Raw genomic sequence first — 14,544 nt, forward strand, 5'->3', positions numbered from 1 at the left:
GTTCCCTATCTAATTGTCTATCTATTTATACTTGGCCAAGCAATTAAAATGATCCTTTTTGTTGAAAAACTAGTACTTTTGAAAATGATGTGCTTCCAAATGAGGATTAACGTACGTTTTCAATTTTCAACAAGCATCACCTCTTCTGCTATTTTTTTACTTTTAAAATTTTTCTAAGAAAAGGGTTCGAGCGCAGCTAGGCTTAGCTGCGCTCGAGCATAGAAACAGGGGGTGGGGCCATTGGGGGGGTGATCCTAACCATTCATTTGGAAGCCCCCATCATGGATGGGGTGCCTACAAAAAATCAGCTCCATTGGATCACTAATGGGTGTCCATTTGTGAGGCAGAAAATGGACAGATACTGTTTGTCCACAAATCTGTCATTTTTTGGCCCCACAAATGGACACCCTAAGGTGATCCAATGGAACTGATTTTTGGTGGACACCGTACCCATGAAAGGGCCCATCAAATGAATGCTTTGGATCCCACCAAAAATGTGGCCCACCTCTGTTTTTGTTTCTGTGCTTGAGCGCAGCTAAGCTTAGTTGCGCTCGAGCGGAGCAACTCTACTCTCTCTCTCTCTCTCTCTCTCTCTCTCTCTCTCTCTCTCTCTTTATATATATATATATATATATATATATATAAGGAAAGGGTTCTTGCTAATGTTAGCAGGTAAGCTTACCTGCTAACGTTAGCGTAAAACAAGGTGGGCCCACATTGTTAGGGGGATCCAAAGCATTCATTTGGAAGACCCTTTCATGGATAGGGTGTACATAAAAAATTTGTTTCATTGGATTATCCTAGGGTGTCTATTTGTGGGGTGAAAAAATGGGCAGATTAGTGGACAAACAGTATCTGTCCATTTTCACCCCCACAAATAGACATCCTATGATGATTCAATGAAGCTAATTTTTGGTACACACCCCATCCATGATGGGGCCTTTCAAATGAATGCTTAGGATCAGCCCAACAATGTGGCCCATCCTTCTTTTACGCTAACATTAACAGCTAAGCTAGTTGCTAACGTTAGCAGGAACCCTTCTCTCTCTCTCTCTCTCTCTCTCTCTCTCTCTCTCTCTCTCTCTTTATATATATATATATATATATATATACCGCCGGTATATGTTCCAACTGTAGGGACTCTTAACAGGGTAGAACTCGCCCCTAAAAGCTAGCTGTTAGAGAGAGGGTGTCCATCCCTTATAAGCAAATCCACATCCACTGACTTTTCCGATGTGGGACTATTTTTTCTTTCACGTTGAACCCCCAAAATCTCCCCCTCCACGTGGAAGCAACGTGGACAATCTCGCCCATCCATGCGGGTGCAACGTGGGAACTACGAGATCTACCCTGAGGGATTATTCCGTCCTCGCAGGCATTATCGGTGTTACTGAGATCTTCTCCGAGGGACATTCCCGCCCTTGGAAGCAAACCAAGGTTACCACGCCCTAGCTTTGATACCACTTGTAGGGACTCTTAACTGGGTAGAACTCGCCCCTAAAAGCTAGCTGTTAGAGGGAGGGTGCCCATCCCTTATAAGCAAATCCACATCCATTGACTTTTCCGATGTGGGACACTTTTTGCTTTCACGTGGAACCCCCAACACCAACGATATACCCTTCTCCTCTAGCAATAACTTTCATTCTCTCGTTTTTTTTTTCATTTTCCGGCTTCTTCTTCATCTCCATCCCTTCTTTCTTTTTTTCATATATAATCTGATGTAGCTTTGATTTGTTATTGCTAAGGTTTCTGTAGGTGGACTCGTTTTCTTTCTTTTGGATAAAGAAAGCTGAAAACATGACTTCCATTCTAGTCGAGATATGTATCCGATAAGTATATGTTATGGTGTATATGTAGTTACAAAGTAGTTATTGTGGGATTATGCATTTTAGATTTGTGGGTGTTAGATACTTATATGTCATTGTAGACACCCCATTTTGACCGGACCCAAGTTCACTATGCTTGGGCGAAACCCCATCCAATCATTTCCGCCATCTGTAGACACCCCATTTTGACAGGGCCCTAAACCGGCGTATTCGAATGAAATCCCGAGGTCAGGCGGAAAATGAATGGAATTAATTAGAGCAAAAGAGAATGTGGGGCCCGCTTGTGTGGGACCCGTTTGTGTGGGGCCCGCTGGTGTGGGACCCGCTGATATGGGACCCGCTTGTGTGGGGCCCGCTGATGTGGGACCCGTTGGTGTGGGATCCGCTTGTGTGGGACCCGCTTGTGTGGGGCCCGCTGATGTGGGACCCGTTTGTGTGGGGTCTACTAATATGCAAGTGAAGGGGCCCACCGAATTATTCTATGGTCTTAGAAGGAATATGTCATCATATTCTTTCTTTCGATTTTAAAATTGCATGTAATGAGTATGTTTTGGTTTTTTATGGCATCCGATGCCATTTGAAAATTGTTTTTTATTTTTTTTGTAAAAAAATGGGAAATGGGGGGACAAGAGGGGGACAAACAAAAATGATGATGACTCTCCTCATGATGGGTCTCCCCACTCAAGAGGAGAGCTCTGATCTCTCGCACAGGGGGACGAGTAAAAAAAAAACCAGAGGGAGGAGACCAGTAAAAAAAAAACCAGGGAAAGAAAGAAAACGACAGTGGGAAAACGGGAGGGAGAACCAACAAGAAAAAGAAAAAAAAAAAAACAGAGGAGGGGAGAAACCCACTGCCAAAACCCAACCTCCACCATCCGAACCTCTCTCAACTCCGGCGATCCTCCACCACAACAACCTCCACTAAGCCCACCACCGCCATCGGCCAGCAAAACCGATTCTAAAAAAAAAAGGGGGCAGCAGCACCATCTTCTCCGGCGAGCCTGCCGGAATCCGGCAAGCCTACCGCCATTCTCCCCATTTCTCTTCTCTTCTCCTTCTTCTCCGGCGAGCTTGCCGGAATCCGGCAAGCCTCTCCACAACCCACCAAGCCTCTCCTCAACCCACCCAACTCCGGCCGGCCACCGAACTCCACCCAAACCCTCACCTCCACCTCATTACTTTCCCCAACCCCCATTAAACCCCAAGCCTCTCACCCCATTTCAAAACCCATTTCGCCACCACCCAAGCACCTCCGGCCAGCCACCTCTGCAACTTCCGGCCAAACCCATTCCACCTGCAAAACCGAACCACGACCATCAGCCACCACCACCGCACCTCCATCTCCTTCCACCCCAACTCCTTTTCACCAACGACATCCATAGATTCCGGCCCGGAATCCGTCCATTTTCTGCATCCACCCATACCACCATCAAAACCCATCTCACTCCCTCAACCTCTATTTTCCTCCCCAAACCCTCTTTCATCCCCACCTCCTCTGCCATCAAACCCATTTCCATTGTGCCATTTCCACCTCCATCCAGTTGCACCACCACCACCTTCTCCGGTCCGACCCAAACCCACCATCTCCGGCCATCTCTACAAACCCATCTCCGGCAAGCCGCCATCACCGGAGCCACCATCTTCCACCAAGCCATCATCTCCAACCTCTTTCCACCTCCTCCAACCACCGAAACCCTCTCCTCCACCTCGCTGTTTTTCCCAACCCCCATTAAACCCCAAATATCTCACCCCATTCCAAAACCCATTTTTGCCATCACCCGAAACCCGTCGAAACCCCATTACCACCATTCGCCCATCCCGCTCCGGCCAGCCGCCCATCCCACACCTCTAGCCACCATTCTTCCGACCGTCAGCCACCTCCATCTCTTCCCTCCACCTTCTGCCATCCCTAACCTCCATTAAACCCTCTCTTAAAAACCCACATCAAACCCACCTCCATTAAAAATCCTTGAAAACCCAATCTCTTCCATTAGCCCTCTCCATTCTGATCTGCTGCCTTCATTTCCATCATCAGACCTTTGATCTAGGGCATTTTGAGGTCGGATCCACTTACTATCAACTTAAATCCGAAGTCTGTTGTAGTGGAGCTCAGCCATTTTCTTCGTTGATCTCATCAGCAGTGGTATCTTTTCCTTCTTGATAATCTTGGTTGCAACTCAGGTAACATCCCTAAACCCTTGTACTACTGAAATTTGTATGGTTATTTACCTTATCTTATACGGCATAAATTCGGGGGTTAGATATTACGGCACAATTTTGGATGCAATCTGATATTCTGTGTTTGAATGGATTATGGAGTAATGTATGTTAAATGGAAATCTGAATCAGATGATCATCTGGCTCCACGTTGTGGGCTGTATGATTACATAGTTCATTTGATGGAGTATGATTATCACCTATTGGGTTGGATCTAAAGCATTTCTATCATATTTTAGAGTTATTCTCCTCTTCACCTGCAATGTTCAGCTGGTAGTATATGATTGTAGTCTGACGATAATCTCACATAATTCATGTCAATTAGCATGGAGTAGGAGTGGCAATTTCGATTTCCCTTTGATTGTGTGTTTTCTTTAAGAGAGGATTACCAAATATCAAGTGATTGGGCATGAAATTTCTAAGGTTTTGTTCGGTTTTTCAAGTAAATCATGTTTAGGCATGCCAGCTGCTTTGGGGAAAATTTCAAAAAAAAAAACCTACGTGCTGTAGACCCACTGTTGGCACAAATCTGCTTATATGTCACTCTCACAGTTTTTACATTTGAATCTGCACAAGTTGATGCCCTGTTATGTATTAAAATTTGTACAAATTGAAAATATCATTTAATGTGTTTCTATAATCTGTTGGAAATTTAATACTTCTCTTTCATACTAAGCTTTGAGTTAGGGTTTGAAGACGGTAATAAATGGACTGTTCAGGTGAGATTATCTTGAAGCTTATCATATTTGTTTAATTTTATTTAAATAAATTGTTTTAGGAAAGAAGGAGATCAGATGACTACTCTATTCGATATTATCGACTTGAGTACTGTCTGATTTCAAGGCGGGATTAGAAATATTATCATGTGTATTATGATATCAGATGATTACTTTAGCATCATCTGATTTCATCCCCATATTGGGGTGGTGTTTGTGGTTGGGCATAGAAGTGTTTGATATTGTTTTTGCTTTATTAGGCTATCCAGCGGCTGGTCTGGACTAATTTATGTTGTTTATCATTTTATGATTGCTTTAGATTGTGTATTTTTTTTTATTGAAAATTCTTCTTTGCTTAGCACTTGTTTTATTTTTATAATAATTGATTGAAAATTTGAGATTATATGGTATCCTTTTTCCTCTCTCTTTGGTTAGACTAACACAGTCTTATAGATTTCTGTTAAATTTCTTTAGATACTAGAATCCCCTCTCATTGCGAAGGCGATGAAGGCGCTAGCCCAAGCCCATCCTTAGGGGACTTGCTCAGTCCGAGTAGAGCACCCCTCCTTTGTATATAGGAGACTTGCCCAGTCTCATTCTCTTGCTAAACCTCCTCTTTGTGCGTTGTTTGGTTTTGGGAGAACACCCTACTCGGCTTGGCAGCATACCCCTACCCTTATGGGTATTGGGTTGCACATTTGTTGCACCCTAGGGCTAGGTAGCTGTCCGGCCCGGCTGGGTGTTTTACCTTTGCCAAATATGCACAGGGTCTCTTATTCCTTTTTACGTCATTTGTGTCTCGGAGACAAGCCTTGTCTCATGTAGAGAGTTTCCCCTTTAGGAGGCTTACCTAGCCTCATGTTAGAGTGGCCTCCTCTTTTAGAGTGAGTCTTTGACTCGGTAGTGTTATTAGAGAGTCTCTGACTCATTTGTTCCCCCTCTTTAGTGTTGTTAGTTCGAAGTTTCTCCTTTAGAGTTGTTGATTACTTCGCTTTTGATTAGAGGCTAACTCAGTCTTATTAGAGCTTTGCTTGCTTGGGATCTTGGATCGTTTTCTCTCTTCTTGGGACGCTATCTTTCTTGTTGTGGTTTGTCTCTTTGAGACGCTAGTTGCTTATTCGGGGTTTCCCCTTTTGCTTTAGGGCTTTGCCCTAGTTTGTGGTTGTTCTTGCGTGTTCCCTTTAAGAGTGAATTCATTTAAAGGTTTAGAGCGTTGGAAAAGCTTTAAAATCCAAAAACATTAGAAATTTAAAACTCAAAAACATTTGAAAACTTTAAAAATATCAAAAACATTTGAAAAACATAAAAAACCTTTAAAAATCTAAAGTGTTGAGTGTTTCTTTTAGAAGCGTAGTTTGAGAGTTCGTTTCGAACTACGTTGGCTTGATCCTCTTCCGAGGTACGTAGTGCAGCTTGGGATTTTCATCCCAAGTCCAGCCAAACTTTTTTGTAAATAAACGTTTTAAACCTTCTTCAAAAACCTTTAAAATCTTGTTTTCAAAAGATCTTCCTCTAGAGTTAGGAGTTTCTCCTAGATAGAGAGTTTTAGAGTTAGGGTTTTTCTTTTGATAGGTTGTTTGATTGTTTGTTTGTTGTGTGCTTGTTTTAGAGTTAGGGGTCTGTCCTAGAGTTATAGGAGCGCCTCCGTCCGGTCAGTCGGCGTTCCACATCGCCGAGTGATGACTAGAGTAGGATACGCTAGTCCACCTTTGGTTTTCCTTAGGAAATACAGCCTAGTTACACAAAGGTTGTAGGAACCACCTGCATTAGCCTAGGGCTAATCTGCATTTAGTTAGGGCATATAGGGTGTCCTAAAATCCACAATTCACTGGAATTTAAATAATCGTACAAGAAACCTTAATAACTAGTCCGGTCTTTTAGATCGAGTCTATTAAAGAGGTCTAGGTGTCTTAGGCATCCTAGCTTAGAATAGGCGCGAAGAACTACGTTGCCTTGATTCTCGTGGAGGCGGGGATACGTAGGCTTCTTTGGATGAATACCAGATCATCCGAGGACTCGGGCTAATAATTTAGAGTCTTAGGATTTGTTGTATTGTTATTGTATGATTTGATATGTTTTCTTACTTTATTGTACTGATCTCATACCTTTAGCTATAGCTTGCATGTGTTTGCACATCAGAACTCAGACACCCATTAGGCTCGTCACTCATAACCTAGCTATGCTTAGGTGACACATCTTTCATTTTATTTTATATGTGTTTATTATTTTTATCCTCAGGAAATGCATGCTTAGGTAGACGAGTCCTGAGGATTGTTCTCATTTCACATAATTTTTATTCAAACTTCTTTGGAGTTACTAAAAATGGCATAAGAGACCAAGTGTTCGCACTCGGGCGAATTGGGGGCGCCTAACCCCTTCCCCATTCGTAACCAGGCACGGATCTTTTGTATCTCTGGTTATCCATTGCAAACAGAGCATTTTTTTTTGGTTCCATGGCGCATCCATGGATGGCGACTCTGAGTTTATTTCAGGTATGTCTCGGTTTCGAACCTCGGTTCCGGATCGAGACATATCTCTTTCTTTTTATATCGCCACTCATGATATGCTGTGAGGGTGGCATCCGTTTCGAGAGTTCCTTGGCAGAGCTCTCCTTCACGTTGTGGAGATCTTTGAGGATTGCAAGGGGACCTCGCGTCCCTCGGCACACCGTCTTCGGATCGGGGTCCACAGTCATAAAAGTGGGTGTTAGTTACTTATTATGTGTCTGGTAAGTGGGTAAATGGGTTGGTGATGTGGCACACCTTTGTGTTTGTATTTAAGTAGTTGTGTTACAATGAAAAGGTAGTTAATTTTCAACAAAAACAAAACTTATGTTTCAAGAGAGTTATGGTTCCTCTAGGAGGTCCAGTTACCTGCAATCAATCTCTCTCCCCTTTTTTTATATATTTTTTCTTTGTTTATTTATATTACGGCCAATTAGGCATGTAACAGTATCCATGGCAATCGTTAGGATTTTGAACCCAAAATGTTGAAATTTGAACCAAAATTTTGGTGGGAAAAAAGTAAATAATATCTCCTTTTGTTTTCAAATATCTTGAGACTTGAGCCCAAAACCAAGTGTGATGTGTGGAATAGCTTTGAACTCCAATGCATTTTTTTTAGTCCTACATTAGCAAGGTTACTAGACTTTCATCTCCTTAGAAGAAGTAGTGCGGAGAGAAAGTTTTGGGCCTTTTAGGGGGCGGTGGTCCGAGGTCCGTGGCCAGTGGTCTGGCTTCGGATAAATAAAAAATATCTTTTTATTACCAAAAATGGTTTTATTTTCCATATACCTTGTTACCATTTTGAACTATTTCATCTTCTCCAAAAGAGGGTTCCATCGTAAAGAAGTACACAAGACAGAAATGATTTTCTCCTTGGGTTTTTGCTCCAATTCCTTCCTGCATTCTGTTCCGTGTCTAAGTACAGTTTTAAGGTGAAACGAGGTGGACCAGTAAGCGAGTGCACGTCTACTGGAGCCTGTTAGGGCTATTTATCTTGGAGTGTCCATTCACGTATTCCGGTTGCACTGTAGGGGGCAAATACAATTCGTAAAAAGAGTGACCATGTTGCACGACTTAGTCATTCTTCCTTCATCAATAATCTAATTTGCAAAGGGTTTTTTATCTTCAAATGATAAGTGCAATCTGACTTCTTCAATTTTATTCTTATTCTGATTCTATGATGCTGTCAAAATTGGGTTTTGATGCACCAAAGTTTGGTTTGAGTTTTTAAATTTGGATTCAGATAACACCAAAGTTTGGTTCGAGTTAGCCAAAGATCAGTCCCTATTTCTATATTTTTCCAATAATCTTAAGAATTGTAGCATTCTGAATATAATTTTTTCAACAGCAATCGATGTTGAAAAACAAGGGTTTTGTTGTTGCTTCCGAATCTTCATGAGCAATCAATGAAACTGAGATCAAAATGGCAACAAAGAAGAAATGAAAAGCATCCCTCATTCATGGAATTTCTATTCATTCCAACACTTGTAGATTTTGGTTTTATGGTAAAGTAATCTACAATCAGTTTGTATTGAATCCCTGGTTTTCTATATACCAAATCTTGTCATTCTTGATTGGATTTTGCTTTACGATTTGGATTGTATTCTTCTTCTTGGATTTGGTTCTTGTTCTAAAGACGTTGTACTCAAATCACTGTTAGAGGATCAACAACCAAGGACCAAGATTTTGTGAGGGATATGTTTGACACTCTTGCTCTGTCAATACAGTCTCTGATTCTCAGATAAGGTTTAGGGTTTTTCCTTTTCTTTTTCATTCATTGTTCGGCCAGAAAAAGTTCTCCACATTAATGGAGTATAGCAACCTATTTATGGATAAAATAAAGCCTAGCTTGCTATTCTCAAATTCAATTCGATCGAAAAGAATAAACAGTTAGAATTAGCCTCCAACTTCAACAGGTAAAAGCCTTCCAAATCTCATATACTCGTGCCAGATTTACAATATTACTCATTATGAAATAGCATAATTGTACCATCTTATCCCCGAATTTTCCTCATCCCTAATAACCCTTATCCTTCTCAACCCACCACGACTTGGGAACACAATATTCATCCTTTAAACCATCCATCGACTTATTCACAAGAGCTATATCATGCTTAACTTCTAGCTTAAACCCTCCCTTACTCCCTTGTGTTCTCGCAACTCCATGCAAATAAGCCTGTAAGCTATGCCAGCTTGACACATTTCCAAGGCTCTTCAAGTACTCTGATTTGCGAGTATCAATCGCTAGTTCTATGCCAATATCTTCATAACCCAAGTGCGGATACTTGGGAACGATGTCCTTGGCATTTGGGACGCGTAACGATCTTAGGTTTTCCATTTGGGAGAAGACCTACTTGAAGTTGGAGTCTCCGACGCGAGGGCTAGCGAAGACGGTGGTGGTGACAGGGCAATACTTGTCGGGGTGATCATTGGGCTTGTTATATCCGTTGGAGACGATGTCGAGTGCATTTAAGGTGGCGAGGTCGGCTCCCAAGCTGTGGCCAGTCACAGTTATGCTAATTTCTTCGTCCTTGAACACTTCCACTAGTCCATTCGCCTCGCTTAGAACCTGCAAATTTTCGCCGCTTTAGTCTTTCTCTCATATATACATACAGACATGCACAAGCTTACCATAACATTGCCATTCGAAGTTTGAAAACACAGAAAATTGACTCAACTCTAATTCCCTACTCACTCAAAACTCAATAAAAACTTGAGGGGGATTTTTTTAGAGGTGCAATTGGGCCACGCTCAACCCTATTTATGCTGGGGTTGGGTCAGCCTTTCAAAATCTTAAGTTGATCGAATTATGGTTGGAAAAAACCTGTCCAATTTTATTTTGGGTTGGGTAGGATTAAGGCTTTAGGCAACTGGAATCAACACTTGGATTTTGAGGGTTGCGAGATTACTGGAGTTGCTATTGTCTTGCTACGTCAACAAGACCACTGTCGACAAAAGGGTTTGGATCCATCTATTAAAATAACCCTTAGCTAGGTACTTGTAGCACCCATATCAAATTATCATTCTATTTATACTTGGCCAGGCAATTAAAATAACCCTTTTAGTTGCAAAGCGAGAAAAGCGCTTGTACTTACGAAAATGATGTTCTTCCGAATGAGTATTAAAGTTTTCAATTTTAAACAAGCCTTACCACTTTTGCAATTTTTTTAAGAAAGGATATTTGGATATTTATCAATTACTTAAAAACGTATTTAATTTACTTTAGTCTTTATATTAACCTTTATTAAGCATGGACTAATGTTTTGAGTGAGCAAGTATTAGGAATTTTAGGACATAGCACGTCCATGATAATGCTATTGTTTGATGGAAATGATAAAGCTATTTTAGGACATAGCACGTCCGTTATTTTTTTTTATGATGCAGAGGATATCACAATATATCAACTTTAGGGTAATATTTATCAAACTTATCGAAGAAAATTTTCTTTACGTAATTTATCAAACTTCCTTTATAAATTAGTTTATGTGGTAGTTTTAGGTAGGGAAATGATAAATGCGCCCATTTTCATCACTTGGGACACCCAACAGCAGTGTATCAATGACTGCAGAGGGGCTGATGTACCACACGTCAGAAGGATTCAACGGATTTGATTGCCACGTACACTGCAGTTGGGTGTCCCATCCATGTGATGAAAAGGGTCGCATTTATCATTTCGCCTTTTGATATGCTACTTTTATATTTTGCGCATGTCCAATATAATAATATCACATGAAATTTTCTAGATTATTATCATATGAGGAAAATGATATGGTAACTGAGACTAAACCGATGGGAGAGTCCTATAATCAAAGTGCCCCATGTCTACAAATTGAAAATACCTTTTTGGTGAGTTTCCTAAAAGAATAACTCTAGGGAGTCCGATAGTACAACCGAGAAGGGGACCCAACAAATAACTCCTCGCCACAACATTACAAGTGACGTGAGGTTTAGGAAATTTAAAGAAAAAGTAAAACAAATTAACACTCATTGTTGGGCTTTCCCATTGGTCACAGTAGTCTTGGTCTCATATCATTTTCCATTTTCCTGAAAAAATGGAATTTTTTTATTGTAAATGTTTTAAGAGTCCATTTCACCTTTGTCGCTACTAAGTGGGTAACCGGAAAATCAGCCCTTCACTTTTTTGTGAATGACTGAGATTAATCCCATTAAGATTGGTGTTTTTTCTCAAAAAAGTGGAAGGCTGATTTTCCAGTGATGCAATTGGTTTTTTTTTTGGTAGGTAAGCTAGGATCAAACAGGTGACCTCAAGGTTGAGAAACAAAGCCTCATCCAATGAGCTACAGGCCCAACCCCCTCTAAGTTTTAAATGGACTATTAGACAATGAACCTACAAACGTGTTTTTTTTTTTTTTCCAAAAAAATGCCGTTCAAAATGAAGTTTTGCTAACTATATTTAAGACCATTTAAAAAGAATATTCGATGAGAAGTAGATAGAAGATATATCACTTGACCAACTTTCAAACTTTACCCCATTATATTTTGTAAAAACTAAATTTTAAATGTATTAGATGCTTTAATTTTGTGTTTCCATATTTTACCCTTTTTTATTACATTTTTTTAAACCAATACTCTATTAAACTCGAATCCCACGCCCCCCTCCTTAATTTTTTGCCTAATCACGTTTTGCTAACTTATGCAATCCAAAAATTAGCAGGAAATTTTGAGGATGGCTATTTTAGGAAGATTCATAAGTGGAAAATACGAAAAATTTTCACGAATAAGGAACTATTTTTGGTGGAAACTTCCAGGATTGAGATATTGGAAATGTGTGTTATTGGAACTTGCAAGATCATGCAAACTTGAAGATTTGGGAAAATACAATTTATTATTCTCTTAATATGTTGTTTCCTAAAACTGGGTTCTCATTTTCTTATTTAGTTTGTTTCCTAGATTTGATAGGCTATAGTTGCTTTTCTTATTTGTAGCTAATTTTAGCTTAGGAAAATTTTAATATTTAGATAGATATGCCAATATCATTTTTAGCTACTTTTTATATTGTAGAAATCTTTTGGAAATCTTTTAGAGATGTAATAAAAGAGATGGATGATTGAAGTTGGGGGAGGTTTTGAGATTGAATAAAATTTTATCTTCACGACATACGTGAGATTTCGTACGAGTTCTTCTTGTTACTTGTTCTTTCTTGGCTTTTGTTTGATCTTGGTATTTTGGGCTGCGCCACTAACTATGGACACGGAAGTCTTTCTTCTAATATATGAGAGAGAGAGAGAGAGAGAGAGAGAGAGAGAGTTTTGTGAAAGTTTCTTACACGCCTAGTTTAAGGAGATGACTATGAAGGCATGAGGAGCAAGGGAGAGAGTTGCGTGAAAGTTTCTTACACGCCTAGTTTAGGGAGATGACTATGAAGGCATGAGGAGCGAGAGAGAGAGAGAGAGAGAGAGAGAGAGAGAGAGAGAGAGAGAGAGAGTTTTGTGAAGGTTTCTTACATGCCTAGTTTAGGGAGATGACTATGAAGGCATGAGGAGCGAGGGAGAGAGTTGCGTGAAAGTTTCTTACACGCCTAGTTTAGGGAGATGACTATGAAGGCATGAGAGATAGAGAGAGAGTTGTGTGAAAATTTCTTACACCCTAGTTTAGGGAGATGACAATGGAGGCATGAGGAGCGATTTGACTATATAAATATGAAGCAAGTCTTTGTAAGAGTTTGGAGAAAACGACAATGCACCTCATGGACTCACTTCCATGTAGCGATCGGGTCCATGAATATTGTATTATTGTTGGCCAGCACAAATCCCACCTATTTCCCTTGATTCTAGATCCCTTTGAACTACCATAATTAAAAAGACATCCTCATGCATGAGATTTGTAGGTTTAGCTTTTCTTGGTGCAATCCAAAAAAGGGTTTGACGGATCAACGTCCGGGTTTTTTTTGGTTCAAGATAGTATATATCAACAAAAAACGGCCGCTGAGGTCAGATAAACCGGTCTGATCATGTCTCTGTGTTGCGTGAGGGGTAAATGACTATGACAATTAGCCTAACAATTAGACTGATCTATTTCTGGAAAAGTACAGTGGGGCCGGGGCCCACCTTTTGAAAGACCAACTTTCCCCGTTTTCTCTATGTTTAGATCGTCCAAACAGGTTTAAGTCATCAAGTCTGATAGTATTTATTGAAAGCAAGGTTTCAAATTTCGGTTTCGGAATGCATTTCGGACCGAAACCGAAATGTCGGCCGAAATCTGACGAAACAATTAAAAACATTATTTTATTGCATACCATATTTCGGCCGGAATTTTGGTCATTTACATCGAAATTTTAGGAAAATATTAAATAATTAAAAAAATTGAGATTTTTGGTTGAATTTCCTTAAATTTTGGACGAAATTTTGACCGAAATTCAAAATGCCTGTCGAAAAAAAGTAATGTTTCGGGTATTACGGATTTCAATTTCGGGGTTGACCTAAATCCAAAATTTCGGTCGAAATTTAAAACCATGATTGAAAGACCAAATAAGATGGGCCCCACCTGTATATGGATGATCTAAACCGTTCATTTTCCAGTTGTTGATCTATATATGCAGTAGATAGGTTGTGCCCAAATATCTTCTCCACAGTATGATCCTAACCCTCCAATATATTTGGTGTAAAATGAACTGCTAAAAAAAGTAATAGATGGAATAAGATCCTCCAAAAATCAAAGGATTAGCATCATCTTTTGAAGATTTTTGGGGCATGACCTATATATTGCTGGGACAACAAATGAATGGTTTAGATCATTTCTTAAATAATAACAGAATGGTTTACATGCGTACCATTTATTACCAAATTACCCTTTCCCCATTAGATCGAATGACATCATCCATTGCACACTTCCAATCACAGATGATTATCTCTCAAAACTTTTATAGGGTGCTTGGATTTATCTTGATTCTTTTCATGAAAAATGAGTTTCTTACATTTGGCTAATTTATTTTTCATGTATTCGAGGGAATTAATGTTATGGAAAAAATATTACGTGAAAAAAATTTCCAGGTTACTCTTCTGAAAAAAGCAAAAATATTTTTCTTTTTAGGAAAAAAAAACCCATAGAAAATGAGTTAACCAAACGCTAGAAAATTCATTAACCGTGGGAATAATTTTCCTGTAAAAATTCTTGAAATTATTCCAATGAAGAAGGAATCATTGAATCTGGAAATCCTTAATCTAAGAGTCCAGAATCACATAGAAGACTCTTTTAGTTTTTGCATAATTCCTCTTAAAATGCGCTTTTTGTTGAAGTCCCAAAAAAGAGGGGTCACAGGTG

The 14,544-nt window shown here is 39.8% G+C and overlaps 1 pseudogene across 1 annotated transcript; it reads right to left on the minus strand.

Moving 5' to 3' along the window:
• Positions 1–8,997: 8,997 nt before the first annotated feature.
• On the minus strand, positions 8,998–10,258 carry LOC143845703 (phospholipase A1-II 4-like; annotated as a pseudogene). The gene is made up of 2 exons (XR_013234501.1): positions 9,895–10,258; positions 8,998–9,832 (listed from the first exon to the last, which is right to left on the minus strand). The product of XR_013234501.1 is annotated as a phospholipase A1-II 4-like (transcript).
• Positions 10,259–14,544: the final 4,286 nt, after the last annotated feature.

Source organism: Tasmannia lanceolata, unplaced genomic scaffold, assembly GCF_043159265.1.
Source record: "Tasmannia lanceolata isolate RefF3 unplaced genomic scaffold, GAP_Taslan_0.1 ptg000015l, whole genome shotgun sequence".
Lineage (NCBI taxonomy): Eukaryota > Viridiplantae > Streptophyta > Magnoliopsida > Canellales > Winteraceae > Tasmannia > Tasmannia lanceolata.